Raw genomic sequence first — 17,011 nt, 5'->3', positions numbered from 1 at the left:
TGCTTGAGGAGCTGCTAGAAGCAGAAATGGTGACGATGCCTTACAGTAGGAACTCTAGGTTTGCTTGGGAGGCTCCTGTTTCTGTGCTTTATTGACAGTGACATGAAGTTGTGTGTAGCTGAAGCATGGGCTTGGCATCTTTGCGTCTTCAAGAGCACCATGGCGTTCAGAGCAGAAATGTTTGGTTAGCTTTAGGTACTTCTGTCCTAAAAAAGCTGTCAAAACAGGTGTGTGTGGGGGGAAGCTAGGACTGTCAGCAGTGCTAAAGCCAGTACAGGTCAAAAGCTAACAGGATTGCAGTGTACTTCTGCAATTTGTGCTCTGCTGGAGTGGCATTAATGGCTGCTTGCCAGCTGTGACACCCTGCCAGACAACTTGCATTACTGGTGCTGGTACATGCCACGATGCATGTTAATGCCTCTAATGTTGCTTGCAAAGGGCAGCAAACGCTTGCCTCCTTGGGAAAAGGCAAAGGGAGCGTGGAAGGGCTGCCAGAAAGGTGTTGCTGACAACTCTGAATTTGCTGCTGAGAGATGAATAAATAACCTGGGTAATGTTATGCAGAAAACATTTGTCTTTGTTTTAGCCTGGGCTGTGATGTGTGTAGAAGGACCACGGAAGTTAAAATAGTGCTGTTGCCACATCAGCTTTGCACTGCTGTGAATTGGAATGTAAATTTCAAGATAAGGCAGAACTGATGCAGCTGGATTCCTTACAGATGAAAACTTAACTCTGGCATTTTAACACCTCTCCAGCAGAGAGCCTGCCACCCCCCTCTACCTTCTTGGGATTTATGGCTTACTGTTAAACTGGTTGGGAGACCTAGTGCTGACAGAGCAGCCAATCCCTGAAATAGGTTTCTGGTGTCAGGCTGGCACGGTGCTTACGCCTGCATTAGGTGGTGTAGAGGCTAAACAGAAAAATTCTAGCTGGCAACTGCCTAAATAAGCCAATCACTCTGCAAGTGGACAGCAGAGCCGTGAACCTTGCCTTCCTACCCTGCTTTGTAATTTGTGTTGTGCAATTATCCTGTAATGTGCAAGGTCGGTTTTACTTATGTTACTTTCACAAGGAAGAGATTCTTCTCTTTGATTCTCCTCCAACTGCAGTATAATTTGGTGTAGTGACCTAGATGCATTTTGTCCTGGTTTCATGATAGCAACTTTTAGCAAGGAGTTGCATAGGATGAAACTGCTTAAACTTGTTTCCTGGGGTAAGGAAAGCTGGGTAGACCAGTGCCTGTTGGCCCTGGCAAGCCATTTCACGGGGAAGTGGCCTGAGAGATAGAGGTAAGCTTAAAGCATAGAGTTTATAAGCAAGATTCCTTGTATAAGCAAGGAATCAATAACGACAGACACGGGGCTTTGGTAAGCCTCTTCTACTGCAGCTTACTGAGATGGTTTTTAAAACAAACAAACAAAAAACTATTGGACAAGCTGACTCCTGGAGTGTGCAGTCCTTAGAGCAAGTGCACGAGGAAGGAGCATCTTCCACAGGTCAGGCGTCTGTCCTGTTAGCATGGCTGGATGAGGGGCAGGAAGCTTCACTGCTTTTGACAAATGACCTGTGGTCATGGACAGCACCAGCCATATGTCCTCGTGGTTAATGTGGGACATCTCAGTAAGGACAAGTTGTTTTCTGATGCTGTGCTGTGTAGGTGGGTTCCAGGAGTAAGAATGCAGTTGTCGTTTTCTAGTTTGTAGTCTTAGAGTAAGGACTGGTTGTGATTTTAAACTAGGAAGACATTTTCTACAATAAATGTAACTTGTGGGGCATATAAGTTGGTGCTTTCGCCCCAGGTGTAGAATTGTCACTGGCCACGTGTGCAAGCAGGTGCCAGTGTTCTTTAATCTTGCCTCATGAGGATCTGGGAGCCTTCCTCACAGACATTGTTATTACACTGGTGTGCCATACAGTTGCTGTGAAATACTTAAAGTATGTCTGTACAAGCTGCTGCCATATGCAAGATACACTTGTAAATAACTTCTGCTTAAGGCTACAAGAAAATTCTATAACAAGAGTTAGGGCTGTGTGAACAAACACTGAAACAATCATGTATAAGCATCCTCGAAGGGCTATGCATGCTTAACAGATTGGAGAGTAGCACCTAATTCTGTAGTTATTTTAAATGCTTTTTGACATCTTGCATGGAATTGTGTGGATAACTAAGCTTGCAGTACCCCTGTAATAGGAGTAGTGCGCTAGATCCTTGTGTTCCAGGAATGCTGCTAACAGAACAGGTAGGTGTAATAGATGACTAGGGTCAGAAGTAGTTACAAAAGCACTGAAAGCAGCTGGTGTGCAGCTCTAATGGGCTGTAGAAAACCTGCCAGGTAGCTTAAAATAGCAGATGTGTTTATGAAAGCACAGAGAAGTAGGACAATTACTTGTTTCTTCTCTGAGTAGTTTGTTCAGCGCAGAGTATTGATTAGGTAACATTGGACCTGCTGGCAAAAACAATGACAAGACTTATCCAAGATCTAAGTAGTCTGTGCCAGATGGTGCCAGTTAATCTTTGTTTGCTGGCAGCCTGGAAAAATGCTGCATGAGACAGGTTTGTCTTGCTGGCTCAAGAGGTACCCACACCTTGTCTTCCTTGTCTTTGTGTGCCAAATACTTTGTGCAGCTGCTGAAGTCTGTTTCTGAACCAAGGGGTGCATTTGAGTCCTTACACATCTGAAATTGCAGATATCAGACTCTTGAGGACTTGTGTAGCTCACTGCACACTCCAGCATACTGTGATTATTCTTGGCAGCTTCAAGTTTCAGTCTACTGAAACAAGCTGCTAGAGAAGTGCTCTGTGGCCTGCTTTTTGTGGACCACATATGGCCTTGTGTGTGCAGGAATCTTCACATTGTCTTTGGGAGGATCACAGATTGAAAAAGGGAGAAAAAGGTAAGGGCACTGTTTTTGAGATGCTTATTCTCTGGAGCAGAGCTGCCTTAAGCCAGAGATTCTTCACTTGGGCTTTGTATATGTTCATTTTAGATCTGGAAGAATTGATGAACCATTTACTGGAGTGAGGAGGGGTCTTGCAGAAGCAGGTAGCATCACCTTCCTGCTGAAACACCCTCTCAAAATGTTGCAAAAGCAAAAGTGCCATTCTACCAGCTAGGTCTGTGATTGCAAGCGTTTTCTAGACATACATTGAAATCTGCAGATGCTACACTTCCATTATTCACCCAAACCTGTCTTTCCTTCTGCTCAACATTTAATGGTCCAGTAAGCAGGACAGCAGCATCCTAGAAAGAAGGCTCAGTCATCCCAGCCCTCAATTCTTTCTGCTCTGCTGAAGTGTTTCTATTAATAGCTGGGACAAGGGCTCCTGTCCCACTCTCTTGCTCTCTTATTAGCATGCTTTTAGTTTTCAGCAGAGCTGGCTGATGTGCTTATTGGACCTTGAAGGATTTGCTCCATGTCAGATGCAAGATATGAGTACAAATGCAAGACACGCTTTAAATTCATAGAAGAATTCTCACAGGGATGGTGGTGAAAAACAGCTAAAGATGTGTTGGCGTCCCTGACTTGCATACCAGAGGGACGCCTTTCTCAGTGTTCTTGGTAGGGTGAAATAGGCACCTGGTGTTTTTCATGCAGAATGGATGATCCTGGTTTCAGTCTCTTTTAGTGGCAACGGAGAAGCCTGCTGCTTGAGATCAGAACAACCGAAATGGAAAAGCCCTGTTCAAAAAGCAAACCTTAGGAGTAAGGATTTGTAGCAGTTCATGCGGTTTTATTTCTTTTCTACGGAGGGGAAAGAATTGTTCGATATTGGCAGCAGTGCAGAAACATGAATAGAAATTAATCTGAGCACTTAGAAGTACTGATCTTTATCCAAGCATCATAAAAAGTTATCTGAAGGTGAATTGCTAATGAGCTTGTTTATAGCTAGCTGAGGAACCAAATGCAACATGCTTGTAGTTGTAAAGCTGAAAGCACTGATGTTATCGCTGGTTTGGGAGGGAGGTCAAGGATTGGCCTGTTTGTCAGAACACTTGAGGCTTTTCACGGCTACTTTTGGTCAAACACTTAAAGTACTTTGAAAAAAGCAGGGTTTAGATGAGGATTGGCAGGAGGTCTTGCCACTTCAGAGATTTTGTTCAGGAACCACAGGTCTGAAGTGCTGATCTCACCGCCGTGATGTGCATGCTGCTCTCACCCTAATCAGTGTACCAGTTTATTCCTTGTTGCGTGGCTGAAACAAACTGCAGAAGAGTGAGTTTGGTTTTATTTAGACTGTAGAGAAACCATTTTCAGGCATTCTAGCCAGTTGCTATGTGGACAGTTCTTTTAGTTCTGCTGTTACCAGATGGGAAGGGATAAGCTGATCCATAGATAAGCAGAGAACAGCCTCTTAGCAGCCTGCTTTCTTCAGAGATGGGACAACTTGTAAACGTTTTTTTCTTCTGCTTCACACCAAGTTGACATAAAAATAACGCATGTGTGAGTATATCTATTAAGGAGCAAAAGAATTAGAGAAGAATGAGATGCTTGGAAATCCTCTTAACCCTTTTAGGGGATATCAAATAAGTACAATTGATCTGAGTTTCCAGCACTGTGTTTTGTACTCTTAACCTGTGGCAGGTAAAGAGTTTTACAGACCTGTGAATTCTTAGATGGTGAGGAGCTTGAAGCAATGTTCAGGACAGTTGGTTGCTGCTATGCCAATTTCATGTATTCCAGATGAGAAATAAGGAGGAGCTCTGTAGGTTTGGTTCATGAGACTTGGTACCTGCATTTTCTACGGCTTAACATGTAACAAGTAGTTTTCCTTCTGCTCCGTTTTGAATTGTGAGTTATAGTAAACCTCTCAAAAATTGGGGGAAAACCAAATCCAGCCTGTTCCTGGGTTTTCTTAAAGTCAAAGATAGTTATGAGTTGGTAGTTTCTGACTTTGGATAAAGGCTTAGCTCAAATAAGCCTTAGTTCATTTGAAACCTCCTGTCAAGCTTTTGAGAAGCGATGCAAAAAGCACATCCATCCCTAGAAGTACCAAGAAGTGTTACATCCACCTGTGACTCTTCTGCTTAGGTTATCTTTCTGTTGGCTTAAGGCATCTTTTGAATTATTTTATGTGTTGGCAGCATAAATCTAGGATAAAAGCTAGCACCTGCATAGCCTTCAACTATGGCACAAACTAAGGAATACTTGTGCGGAAGTGGATGGAGAAGAAAGTGCTTTATAAATTTTTAAAACACTTTTGAACTATCCAAATGTTCATTATAATGCATTATTCAATCAGAAAAGTGCTTTGCAAGGAGCCGTGAAATATATCTTCATTGTGAGTGCATCTGTTGTTCCTTGCAAATGATTAGCTGTCACTGCGTTGTGAATTCTTCTTTTTGTGTGGTTAACATGATTTGTTCTAATTAAGTACTGACACTAAGAAGCTAGCTGTATCTAACAGAGCTAAGGGGGTTTGGTCATTGCTGCTTGCCAGGTCATAAACGTGGTCTGCAGACCTGTGCTTGTGCTCATTGTCACGAGTCCCATTGTTACACAGGCTGGGCTGATAGCACCAGCAGCAGAGGAAGCAGAGCAGGGGAAGACTTATTCTTAGAGCTGGCTGATGTTTCTCACTGTCCTTTTTGGTAAGGGAAGGTTGGCAGCAGTGTCAAGAAATAGTCCTGTTGCTGAAGCATAAGAGCTGTGCAACTCCCAAGGTCAGTTTTATTCCCTTCCTGTGCCCTTTAAAAGCAAAAAGTCACTACTTCCAGAAATGCAAGGGAGGCTGCTTCTGGGATTAAAAAGAAATTATGAAGAAAATATTGATAATGCATTTGCCTGGACTTAAAGGGGGGAAAAGCTTTGAAGACTTCAGAGATTCTGCTCTTTTGTGTGCTGGTTGTAGCAAAATAAGTGTAGATGATAACATGGAGTGTTAGAGTGATGTGGGGTAAGAGGGGTTTTTGGTAATGAAGGATGTGGGAGATGCTGTGGCAAAGACCACAGAGAGGCCAGGCAAATGGAAGGTGAAGGGAAGACTTCCAGGGAAGCTCTTAGTTTTTCTAGAGTGGAAACCACTTTGGGTATGAATGGGGAACTCCAGACAGCATAAGAGTCTGAGAAGATCAAACTTTCATTTTCTGAGGATGAAATTCACTTTAGACAAGAGGTTTGAGTATGTGCTGTGCAGCATGAAGTGATGTGACCTCTCGTAGTGTTTCCTTGGCAGCCTGCGTGGCTCTCGACCTGCTCACCTGTTGGCCTTAGGGAACTGGAAAACATCTGAGGTGAAAATGCAGGCAGTGGAACGTGGCAGCTGCTTGTTCTTAAATGGGACAGGCATGCATTTATGTACCTGCAAGGTTCCCTGCTGACTAATATTTCCGAGGGATGACTCAGTTTTACAGCTCAAAGCTTTATTCTGCACAAGCATGGAGCTCCATTGCATAGCTGTTCAGCAGAGGCTACGTGTGGCTGGTGGCTTTGCTGTCAAACTTTCTCCTTCAGCTGCTTTCCCAGGTTAGATCACTGTAGGACTCTTCCTGAGCTAGTGAAACAAGGTTTTTAAAGGAAGTAGCTGCTAAGAAATAAGCAGATTAGTAGCAAAATAAGTTGCTATAAGATAGACTCTGCTGTTTCCCCCTTACGCTGACCTTCACCTGGTCTCTCCTGGCCTTGCTGCTCTTTGTTGAGCTGTTGCACTCCAGATGAGTTGTCCTTCCCATTTGTTGTTGCTGGGCCTTTGTTTGCACTTGGAGGTGGAACAGCTGGGAGGAAGCTCACTGTAAGCTCCTCCAGACAGTTTCTATGGAAACTGTCAGCTCTCCAGCAGGTTCTCCGATGGGCACAAGCTGTGGATGCCTGTGAGTAATTGTTGCATTTACACACTTCCGAACCTTACCCCCGGACACCAGCAGATCTCCAAAACGGTTTCCTAGGTGACTGCATTTTCCATGCTGGGACAGGAATGGCCATGTTAGCAATGCTTAAGCAGTGTTTTCTGCACCTCCTCTTGCTTGTGATGGGGTATCAGGTGAAATCTTGGGGCTCTAGGTACCAGTCTGGGATATTGTTCCAAGTGGGAGCTGTTGGTCTGCAGTGGGTACAGGAATTATGCATTTCTGTATGAGCTGTGGTGCCCAGCTGGGTTTGTCCTTATTGCATGGCTAATAGTGCTGCTGAATTTCAAAGCAGGTTTTTGTGCTAGAGTTCTGTCCCCTCCCAGCTTCTTGTGCAACTCCAGCCTTCTCCTTGCTGCCAGGGTGCTGTAAGAAGCGCCAAAGTCCTTGATTTTGTATAAGCACTGCTCAGCAACAACTAAAGCATCAGTTATCTGCACTATTCTCGTAGTGAATCCAAAACACAGCACCATGCAGAGACTAGGAAGAAAATTAACAGTATCCCAGCCAAAACCAGGGTGGTATTGAAATGCAGGATCACTAGAATAAATAATGGATGTTTGGAATCAATAAAACTGATGTGGAGCAGGTAAATCCTCCTCTTTCCAGTAAAATGGCAGCTTAGGGAGTCAGAGTACATTATTTCAAGTTCTTCAGCTGACTGAGACCTTTATTTTAATGACTACGTGGAGTCAGTCCTTCTCTTGGAAAAGTGCAAGAGGGTTCTGGTCTGTCACTTCTGTCTTGCAAGGGCATGTTTCAACGCAGCATGTTCATGGTCTGCTGATCAAGGACTGAGGCTTTGCTGTTGGGAGATGAGCCTAGCAACAAAAGCAAGCAATGGCTGTAATATGTTGCAGACTACCGACTGTCTTGAAGCTGCGTGCTGTAATACTTCTCCTGTTGCCACCAGGATGAAGTGTAGAAACCATGTATAGCTGTGTGGAAGATGGTGCACCAGCTCCTGATAAGCAGAATTTCTACTTAATTGTATGAACTGATGGACTGGGAATATTCAGTGCAGTGTTCGGTGCCACTGAGCTGATAAGGAGTTGGATTGGAAGTTGCAAGAAATTAGAGTACTTGGAGGGGAAAAGGGAAGGCAGTTAAGGAGAGGTTGTGTGTACTTTAGAGAATGAAATCAGTTACTAAAAATAGGGGAAAATTGCATAGAATTAGGTGGGAGTACTTGTCTTCTAAATTCTGTGGATGAGCTTTAAAATGCATAGAAAGGATCACAAAATGCATGCGAAGGATCAGTTTCCATTAAAGAATATTGCTTTAGAGTAATCAGTATGCAATCCTATTGAATTCCATATCAGTTTCTTTTCTAGGCATCTGTGAAGAGCTTTCTATAAAAGGCTGCAGTTAAACCACGTCGCTTCTGGGTGGGATTTTAGTGGAGAGAGCTTCTGGTCAAGTGCTTAATTGCTAGAAGCTGAAGTTATTCAGCTAGCAGAAAATGCAGAGTGTTCAGCCTGGTCCCTTACCACTACCTACAGACATCCTGCTTGATACTCCTGGTGTTAACAGAGAAGGGTGCCTGCTTCCAGTGGAGAGCTGAAACTGTTCGACAGCTTCTGTGGCTCAGACTAGAGTATGGGCTTAAAATACTCTAAAATACCTGAATCGAAGGAGAGCACCTTGCTTGTGGTGCCCTTCTGTGGGGCAGTAAGCTGCCTTTGTAAAAATAATCACATTTTTCACGAGTGATTTGAATGCCCTTCTCTTGCTCATTTTACCCATGACCAATAATTACTAAAACCATAGGAAGGAATGCTTACGTTTGTTCAGTATGGACCTCTCTAAAACCTTGTTGGTGCTGTCTCTGGGAGGTGATTAAGCTGGTGTTTTTCCATACTCATTAAGAGCCCTGAGAGATGCTGAAAGGGCTCTCACTCTGCATTGAGCAGTTCAGCCAGTGGGGACAGAAAGGTGCCTAACCTTTTGTCTCATCTCCCATGAAATCCTTCCAAAGAAGTGCTTTTGTTTCTGTAAGCAGCCATTCCTCATCTGGAAGTGATTACTAACGGTGATCCTTGCTGAGGGGAAGGGAAAATCTGACAGAGTTCAGTCCTGTCAGGTTTCGTGGCTCCTGTTCATCCAGCTGGGTTTGTCTCCTGCATCCCCTGACATCATCGTGCAGTGACATCAACCCTCTGCGTGCATATAAATGAGTGCACTGCAGTGGCTATTAAACCTGGGACAGGGAAGGGTATGTCTGCTGCCTTTATGTAACCTGGGCACTTCCTTGGGGGAGAAGACTTTCAACTTTCTATTGGCTCTGAGAAAGCCTAGTGCTGGCAGGGCTCATTAATTTTTAATTTAGCCCTCTCTTCGCTGCACTGCTGTTGTGTTTTATGAGGACATTATGCTGAGATGAAGGCTTGTAAAACAGAATTTCATAGCTTAAAAGGTACGGTCATTATAATAATCTGCATGCTGAACTAGGAGTGAGTGGGTATTTATAGCATGGCTAATACTAATTTTTTACTGTGATGTCATCCTCACTGGTCAACTGCACAGTAAGACACAAGGTAGGCCAGAACTCCCTGGGCAGATGACTTTGGTTTGGGGGCCTTACAAATGGTAGGGTGAGTTTCACAGAGGCTGGTGCTGGAGCAAGTATGTCCTAATTCAGTTCTATCCTTATTCTACCCCAGTGCCACGAACACCTGCATCTTGGCGCAAGATTATTGGGCATGGATGCATTTCTGTTCCATCATGATAATTTTGGGATGGAAGACTTTTTTTCCATGCACTTGTCATTCATTATGCACAGAAGAGTTCCATCATCTAAAAATGCAGACGGTGCTGCTAGAGCATCCTTGGTGACAGCTGCAGCCATGGAGTTGTGCTTGGTTTTGCTGCTAATGGCTTCTGGGTTCTGCTCCTACAGGCCCCTACGTGCTCTTTCATCTGTTTTTGTTAAATCTTATACAAAATATTAGCATGTTTTTCTTCTACTGTTGGTTAAAAATGTTTTAAATGGTTTCTGGTGTTTCTTGTTAAGTGTTACTTTATGTATTATTGCAATCCAGGATATCAGTGATTTTTTTTTTTTACCATCTCCATTTGATGTTTTAGGTCCTTATCAGCTGCTGTCTCCCAGGCGGGCAGGATCAGTGTCTCAGATGCGGCTGGGCTGTAAACAGCTTTTACAGAAGTACCTTTGATAGCTGAAATATTTACTTTTTGACAACTTCTTTATGTGGCCTGTGATCTGCAGTTATCTCCATCTTTGACTCAGTCTTCTGAGAATGATGTGGTGGTTAACTTGATTGGAGCTGGACTGTTATAGAGTAATTCAGGCTGGAGGGGACCTCAGGAGGTCTGGGGTCCAAGCTCCTGCTCAAAGGTCTGTAAAGACCTCAGAATTTACTACAACTGGTTATCTTATGAGGAAAAGCCTTGAATGGGAACTGATGAGAAATTTCTTTGCACTGAGACTTCCCATCATTAAACTGCATATTTTATCGAGGTCCTTTCCTCTGTTGGAAGCTTTGTCTTTGCCCAGCCTTCATGTAGTACAATCCTTTCAATTGGCTATTCCTGACTCCCCCACCTCATAAAAACCAACTGTGTGGGGAAGACTGACAGCAAAGTACTTGCTCAGGTTCTGTTATGCTTCAGGGAAGAAAGCTTTGTAAATTCAAGAGCAAAACAAATTCTTCCTCCATTGAAGGAGCTGTTTTGTACCTACCATAGGCCTTCTCTCTGCAGGATTCATGAAATGAGCTTTTGAATTAGTGGAAGATGTCTGCCAAGGCACATAATAAAGTACAGAAAGCACTCCCTCTGAAGTTTCCTTTTAAGATGTTTATTTTCTAAAAGCTAAAATTCTGAGTGTATTATGCAGCGGATCACCAGGTACCTCTGTGTGGCTGAATGATGCTGGCAAGGGGCACCTGTTTGCTGCAGGTGGGCTAATGAGTTGCAACTTTACTAGCCCTGCCCCAGGTATTTCATTTAGAGCTTGGAGCTGTTTGTGTGGAAGCTGAGGCTCAACCGTTTCTGAATAATCAGATAATGCTTGTGCCTAGGCCTGTGGAACGCAAGAGGTAATAGATAAAGGTTTTAAAAATTTATCTACAGACTTGCAGGGTGAAATTCTGATCCATTCTGGCATTAGTGACAGTGTACGGGGCTTCAGCTGCCTCTGTAGAATAGCAGGAAATAAATTCATGAATAATGGAGAAAGAGTTTGTATTAAAACTACATTATTCAGCAAATCCATCGTTTTCATCTGAAGATCTGCAGTTTGTATCAGATTAAGAACAAGGCTAGGGGCTTGTTTTCTTTGCCTCACAGGAGTAAATAGCTGACAAATGTAGAAATAATAAGTACAGGAAACAAAGCTTTAGAATTGACTTACAGAGTTGTAGGCAAGCTGAGGGACAGTTAAGTGAAAATTCCTGGCAAAACCTGGTCTGCCCTGTGTGCCACCTGAAGAGCTCAGCGTAAGAATTGTTTCCAGCCCATTTGCTTTTCCTACAAAAAGCAGCCCCCCAGAACGGGGATTCGGAAGGCTTCTCTCACCTGAAAATCACAGCAATGTAAATCCCTGAAGCTCCTCCCCTCCCGAAAAAGTTAAAGCACAGGAGGAAGTTTCCAGGCAGCAGACTGCAGCGGTGGTGAATAGGATTTTCACAGCTCACTAACCTCGTAAGTGTTTAATAAATCTGAGATCCATCCCAAGGATAAGGTGGCCCTGATACCTAAGCAGACAGCCCCTGCCTGCTGTCATCTTTCTTAACGCTGACCCTGCGCAGCAGGACCAATTACCCAGCTAACAAACTGGAGACAAGTGTCTCCTTCTGTGCTACCCTGGCAGCGGGGCTAAAGGTACCGTGGTTGTCATGGCAATGTTGCTTCAGGTGCTGATAGTGTGAGTGGCTGTGATTAAGTGCCTGAGGATTGGGTATGGAGGTTTTTCCTCTTTTGTATGGATTTTCTCGGTTCATCATGTGACCTTGCATTGACAGATTGAGGGATGGTCTTCTCTGAGCAGTCTGATGCCGTGATTACTTGCTGAGGCAAATTGGCAAGTTCAGGACGTAGTAGATCCTATAGACACTGGTAAATGAGTTGCTGTGCTGGGAGAGATAGCTGTATATAAATACACAAAGCCTTTTGCAGGCTGCAATGCAGAGGATGAACAGCTTAGGCTTCCTGTAGGCTCGTCTTTTAACTGTTGTCATACTCCTCTGTGCAGGTGAGATGATTGTTTTGTTTCAGTCGGAGAAAAGGATTGATGTGCCTAGCTTGTTTCTTAAGCAATTGCCACCGGTTGCGAAGTTGTAGATCTAAGCAAATGTAGAGTTATGAAGCTGAGGCTCTTGCCAGGGCAGGGTAATTGGGGAGCAATATAATCACACGATTGATGTCCTAATCAGCCAGCTGGTGGCAGAAGGCCCAGCTGGCATCTCAGAAGTGATCTTGAGCATGAGCCGCTTGTTCTCTGGCTAGAGAGTCCCTGTGGAGCGTGAATGCTTTACTTCAGAGAAGTTGGCTGCTTGGCCCTTTGGCTCGTGACCCAGCGTTTAAAGTTCTGAGACCTCTTTCAGCTTGGAAATGAAGAAAACGCAGGACTAAAAGGCAGCGCTGAAGCTCTTGCCTTGTTTTTATATCCTGGTTGTGTGCATATCGCTGTGATAAGTCTATAGGCTTATCTTTTGTCAACCGGTGTGCCATAAACTATAAAGAACCATGAAATACAGTCACTCTGGGTTTATAACTGAGTGTAATTCCATTATGAAATAGTTTCGCTTCGGAGGTGAAAACTATGTCCAAGTGTACAAGGGGGATGAGTGAATAGAAGCTCTTGCAAATGCCAGCTGACCTGGCGTAAATTTGTGAGCAGCTAGGTAGTTTGTCTCACTTGTCTTATTCCTAGATTGATTTTGATTACTGCTGTTGCTTGCTATGAAGTGGAATCTTTTTCCTGGAAGTGGCTACGTCCTGCAGTGATGAGTTAAAAACAGCCTGTACGCAGAAAGCCAGCTCAGGGCTATGTGCTGGGGATGGTGCTGGTAAATCCTGGGGTTAGGAAGGACAGGAAAGATGGATGCATTGTTCCAGCAGAACGGGTAGAGGTTTAAGGCTGCTTTTTTAGAAGCAGTTGAGATGCAGAACAAAAGGGATGCAAGAGAAATTGGTGTTAGAGGTGAGACAGTGTTGTAGTTGATAGTTTTGTAGAATGATAGATTTGGGGCAAGTTTTCAATAGCTGTCTTATGCAGGTGCTGTTAAGGATGTCATGCTCCGCAGTGGCAATATCTTGCGGAAGGTCTGTTTCTTCCCTTGTACTGGGTTCCAAATTGACTTTCGGATGCAAACAATTCAGTAAAATGTTAGACACAGGACAACTAAAGTGAGGCTGTGATGCAGGAGGCTAAGAACCAGGTGCCAACCTGCCCTGATGACTTGATACCGACTCATTCAGGAATCTTGGGAAAAGCTGAAATAGAATTTGTCCTGGCTTGCTTGTTTGTCAGTGGTGCTGTTTGGTGTAAGTTTGCTTGTTTGATGTCAGTGGTGCTGATGGACCTTGAATAACTTAACTCCTTTTGATAGGTTACAGGATAGGGAGGGTAAATACCAAGCTTCCTCAATTGTCCTTATAGGTAACTAAGTTGTCATAATTGGATTCACAGGATGGTTGAGGTTGGAAGGGACTTCTGGAGACCAGCTAGTCTACCCCCCTGCTCAAGCAGGGTCACCTAGGGCGTGTTGCACAGCATCAACTCCAGGCATGTTTTGAATATCTCCAGTGGAGTTTCCACCACTTGCTTTCCTGGATAACCTCTTGCTGCTTTTTGTCAAGAAACAATTAGGATTGTTTTCTGCCCACAGAATGAGAGTGTTTTCTGTAGTCCTTCTTGTTGGCCCTCTCAGACTGGTTGTTCCTAAGGCTCAGCTGTTCTGGCAGCAGCTATGGGTCAGAAGGAAGCTAGCTGAGCTCCTATCTTCGGGCTGAGGTCCAGCTGCATTCTAAGAATGGGCTCCAGTTCTGTACTGCTGGATCCAAAGTGGTTCATTAATTTATTTTGCTGGAAATAGCATTTGTGCCCTTCGGTGATGTGGAACATTACTTAGTATTATGGCTGTGTTAGGGCATGCACCTTGAATGACAGCAGGCGAGGTAGTGATTTGCATACAGAAAGCAAAAGCCTTTACACAGTGCAGATAATGCACATTGTAAAACAGTTACAATAACATTCACTGCAGCCATGAAAACAATTTTACAGCAGATTAAACACACTTAGAAAAAGGAAAAAGATGAGAGAGAAAGCAAAACCAACACTAAATTAGGGTTTAGTCAGCAGCAGAAGAACATAAGAGAAAATGAATGTTCCAACTGTCCTCTACTGCATAGTTTTTTCCAGGCCAACTGTTCTGTTCTAATCTATTTTGTTGGGCTACAGTTTGAATTGAGAAACTGTTTTCTGAAATCACGCCTGGTAGTGAAGAATACGAGAGTTGAGACGATCAAATAGTGCTTGGATCAGCAGCTTTGTCTTGGGGTGCGCTGAGCAGAGCACTGCTGGCTGGTGCTGAGGGAAGCACCTGTCCTGCTCTTATATATAACTTGGTATAGTTGATATTCTATGACTGGAGGACAAGTTGCACTGTTTTCAGACAAATAGTTAATCTGGAGACTTGGTCTTTCTTCTTTGTCAGGTCAGCCTCGGTGCTCAGGAATAGCAGTATCCATCCAGCAAAAGGCTCAGACATTTTGGTGGGTTGTTTAGGCTGTAGCTGCCTGTAGGTGTGAAGTATTTAATGTGTAACAGAGCATGGTGTTGGTTCCTGGGTATCATTTGAAGCCTTTCTGTCAGGCACTGTTAGGTGAGCATGGTGTTGCATTTCAGGCAAATGCCAAGGTCTGATCCAGGCCAGGTGTTGAATGGCTGCAGGAACCCCAGTGCCTTATGCCGAAAGCTGTTGTAACCTGCAAGTGGCTGTAAACCAAAAATTCTGGTTTTCTAGATGAATTATCAGTGTTTTCCCACCTCTACCATATAAGGAGTGAGATCCTCTGTAATGCTGTGCTTTGGGGAGGTTTAGGCAAGTCTCCACTGCTGATAAAGCCGCAGGAAGGTGCATTGCCTTCTAAGCATAAAGGGAAAATCCTTCTCTACCTTGCTGTAAACGTGTTGTGCTGTATGCATAGGGTACGAGCATGTCAGCATTTATCAGCAGATGGCCTCTAACGTGACAGCCCTGTCCTGGTATTTGCATGCACTGCTCTGAAAATGTCTGTAATGGAATATTGCAGAAGTTTTAACTATTGAAGGGTGAGAGGAGGTTAAATGGAAGTCAAGGAGTTGATTCTATCAGGATCTTCAGGGATTTTCCAGTCTGGCAGATTCATTACTGTCAGAAATGATAACTGATTGTATCTGAAGAGGTCAGAGGAGGAGTAATTTAGATCGTGTCCATTACTTGTCAGCAAATAATGCTGCATAGAGCTGCAAGGAGTGAAATGAGTGTCTGACATTATCAGTAGCTCTCCCATTTGACATTTCAACGAGGGCTACTAGTTGTGCTCTTATACATATGTATCTTAAGCTTTAAATTATCATTACTCCTCTCTTGGTAAGGAGAGATACCTGTGGGAAGTGTGCAGTGAGCCAATTTGCTCTGGTGGCTAGGAAAGGCCAGTAACAGAAACTTAAGAGACAGTAAATTTTACTGCAGACACGTGGCTGTGCAGTCATTAAAAGCTGGCATGGGGCAATGCTCTGCTAATCACATACCCATATTGTGTGCAACTCTTCCAAAGTATTGTTTGTGCTCTAGCTCGCGGCACAAATACATCCTCGGTTAGAAAGTAGCTGGCGGCAATTGCATGTTCAAATGGCTTTAACTCTTGCAGAATGTCATTGTTTCTGCTAAATAGAAACGTGAAGAGGTAAAATACTTGGTTGGGGGGATTAGTTTAACTTTATTCCTCTCTATCCTTATGTATGTATTTAAGAGCTGAGTCAGGAGGAGAGGTTCCTTTATCGTCTTGCTGTTCCAGTGTTCCTCAGCATCTGGAAGACACTTGCTAGTGAGGTGGCTGCCCAGTGCCTGCCAGTGTTCAAGAGGCATTTGGATAATGCCTTTAGATAATGTGCTTTAACTTCTGGTCAGCTCTGAGGCTAACGGGATTGGATTCCATCTTTGTAGGTTGTTTCCACTTAATTATATGCTGGGAAATCATGCAAATCTTCTCTAGAAGAGCCATCAGGAGTATACGTAACCCCCAGTGCAGTGTTTGATACCAGGAGTTGAAAGGCAGGTGTGCTGCTAGGTCTGTGGGCAGGCTCAGCTGTTTGAGGCACTACATTTTGTTACTGCTTTTCATCAGTTCTTTACCTGGCAGATGTCCCTGCTGGCGTATAGCGTTTTAAAACAGAGGCCACTTAACTCTGCAGTTTACTGATGTAACATACTCCTCTCGCTCTGCAAGGCTGGCTGCATGACCTCTGTTTGCCAGGCCTGGAACTGAATATGCGTGGGACTAGACTGGGGCAATCTTCACATGTTAACCTACATGTGCTGAGCTTTCTGTAAAACATGTGCGAGCCTTTCTGGCTGCCCTTTGGCTTATCTGCATGGTTAGCCAAGAGCTTTGCCATTCTGAAAAGCTGCATTCCCCAATCTGAAGAGCTAACGGGGCACCTGCATTGCAGCTGCTGTGCTCTCCCAAGAGCTGACCCTCATGTCTGTGGATGTTCTGGCTCACGGGTATGTAACTTGCTTCCCTGCTCTTCTAAAAGTCAGACCTCTGTGGAGGTGTAGTGGTACTGATTAATAAGTAGGGCTTGAAGTATATTTTTTTCTTCCAAGGCTCTTTATGGGAATTGCTCTCAGCAATCAAGAGATGGAAATCAACTGAGATATCTTTTTCTTTATGAAGTAAAATGAGTAGTATCTTGTGCTTGCTATAATTTCAAGGGTGTAAAACCTGTTTATGATAGTGGAGTTTGTAATTCTGTATCAGCAGTTTTATTTTAGCAATGTTAATGGAGTGCATATTAGAGAAATCACTTTGAATAGCAGATCACGTAGTGCAGAACAGTGACAGGCCTGAGATGGATATGCATGGGACAATTCTCCTGCAAAGGTCAAAAAAGCTCTTTAAAATGTTGTAGATTTTGTCAGTCTCCTAAGCTG

The 17,011-nt window shown here is 43.8% G+C and overlaps 1 long non-coding RNA gene across 1 annotated transcript in view; it reads left to right on the top strand.

Annotated features, from left to right (window-relative positions):
* Positions 1-17,011, top strand: part of LOC137843786 (uncharacterized) — a 51,126-nt gene that overhangs the window by 9,254 nt on the left and 24,861 nt on the right. The window lies entirely within an intron of this gene.

The sequence above is a fragment of the Anas acuta genome, chromosome 23 (assembly GCF_963932015.1).
Source record: "Anas acuta chromosome 23, bAnaAcu1.1, whole genome shotgun sequence".
Classification (NCBI taxonomy): domain Eukaryota; kingdom Metazoa; phylum Chordata; class Aves; order Anseriformes; family Anatidae; genus Anas; species Anas acuta.
This window is presented reverse-complemented; position numbering and strand designations above follow the sequence as displayed.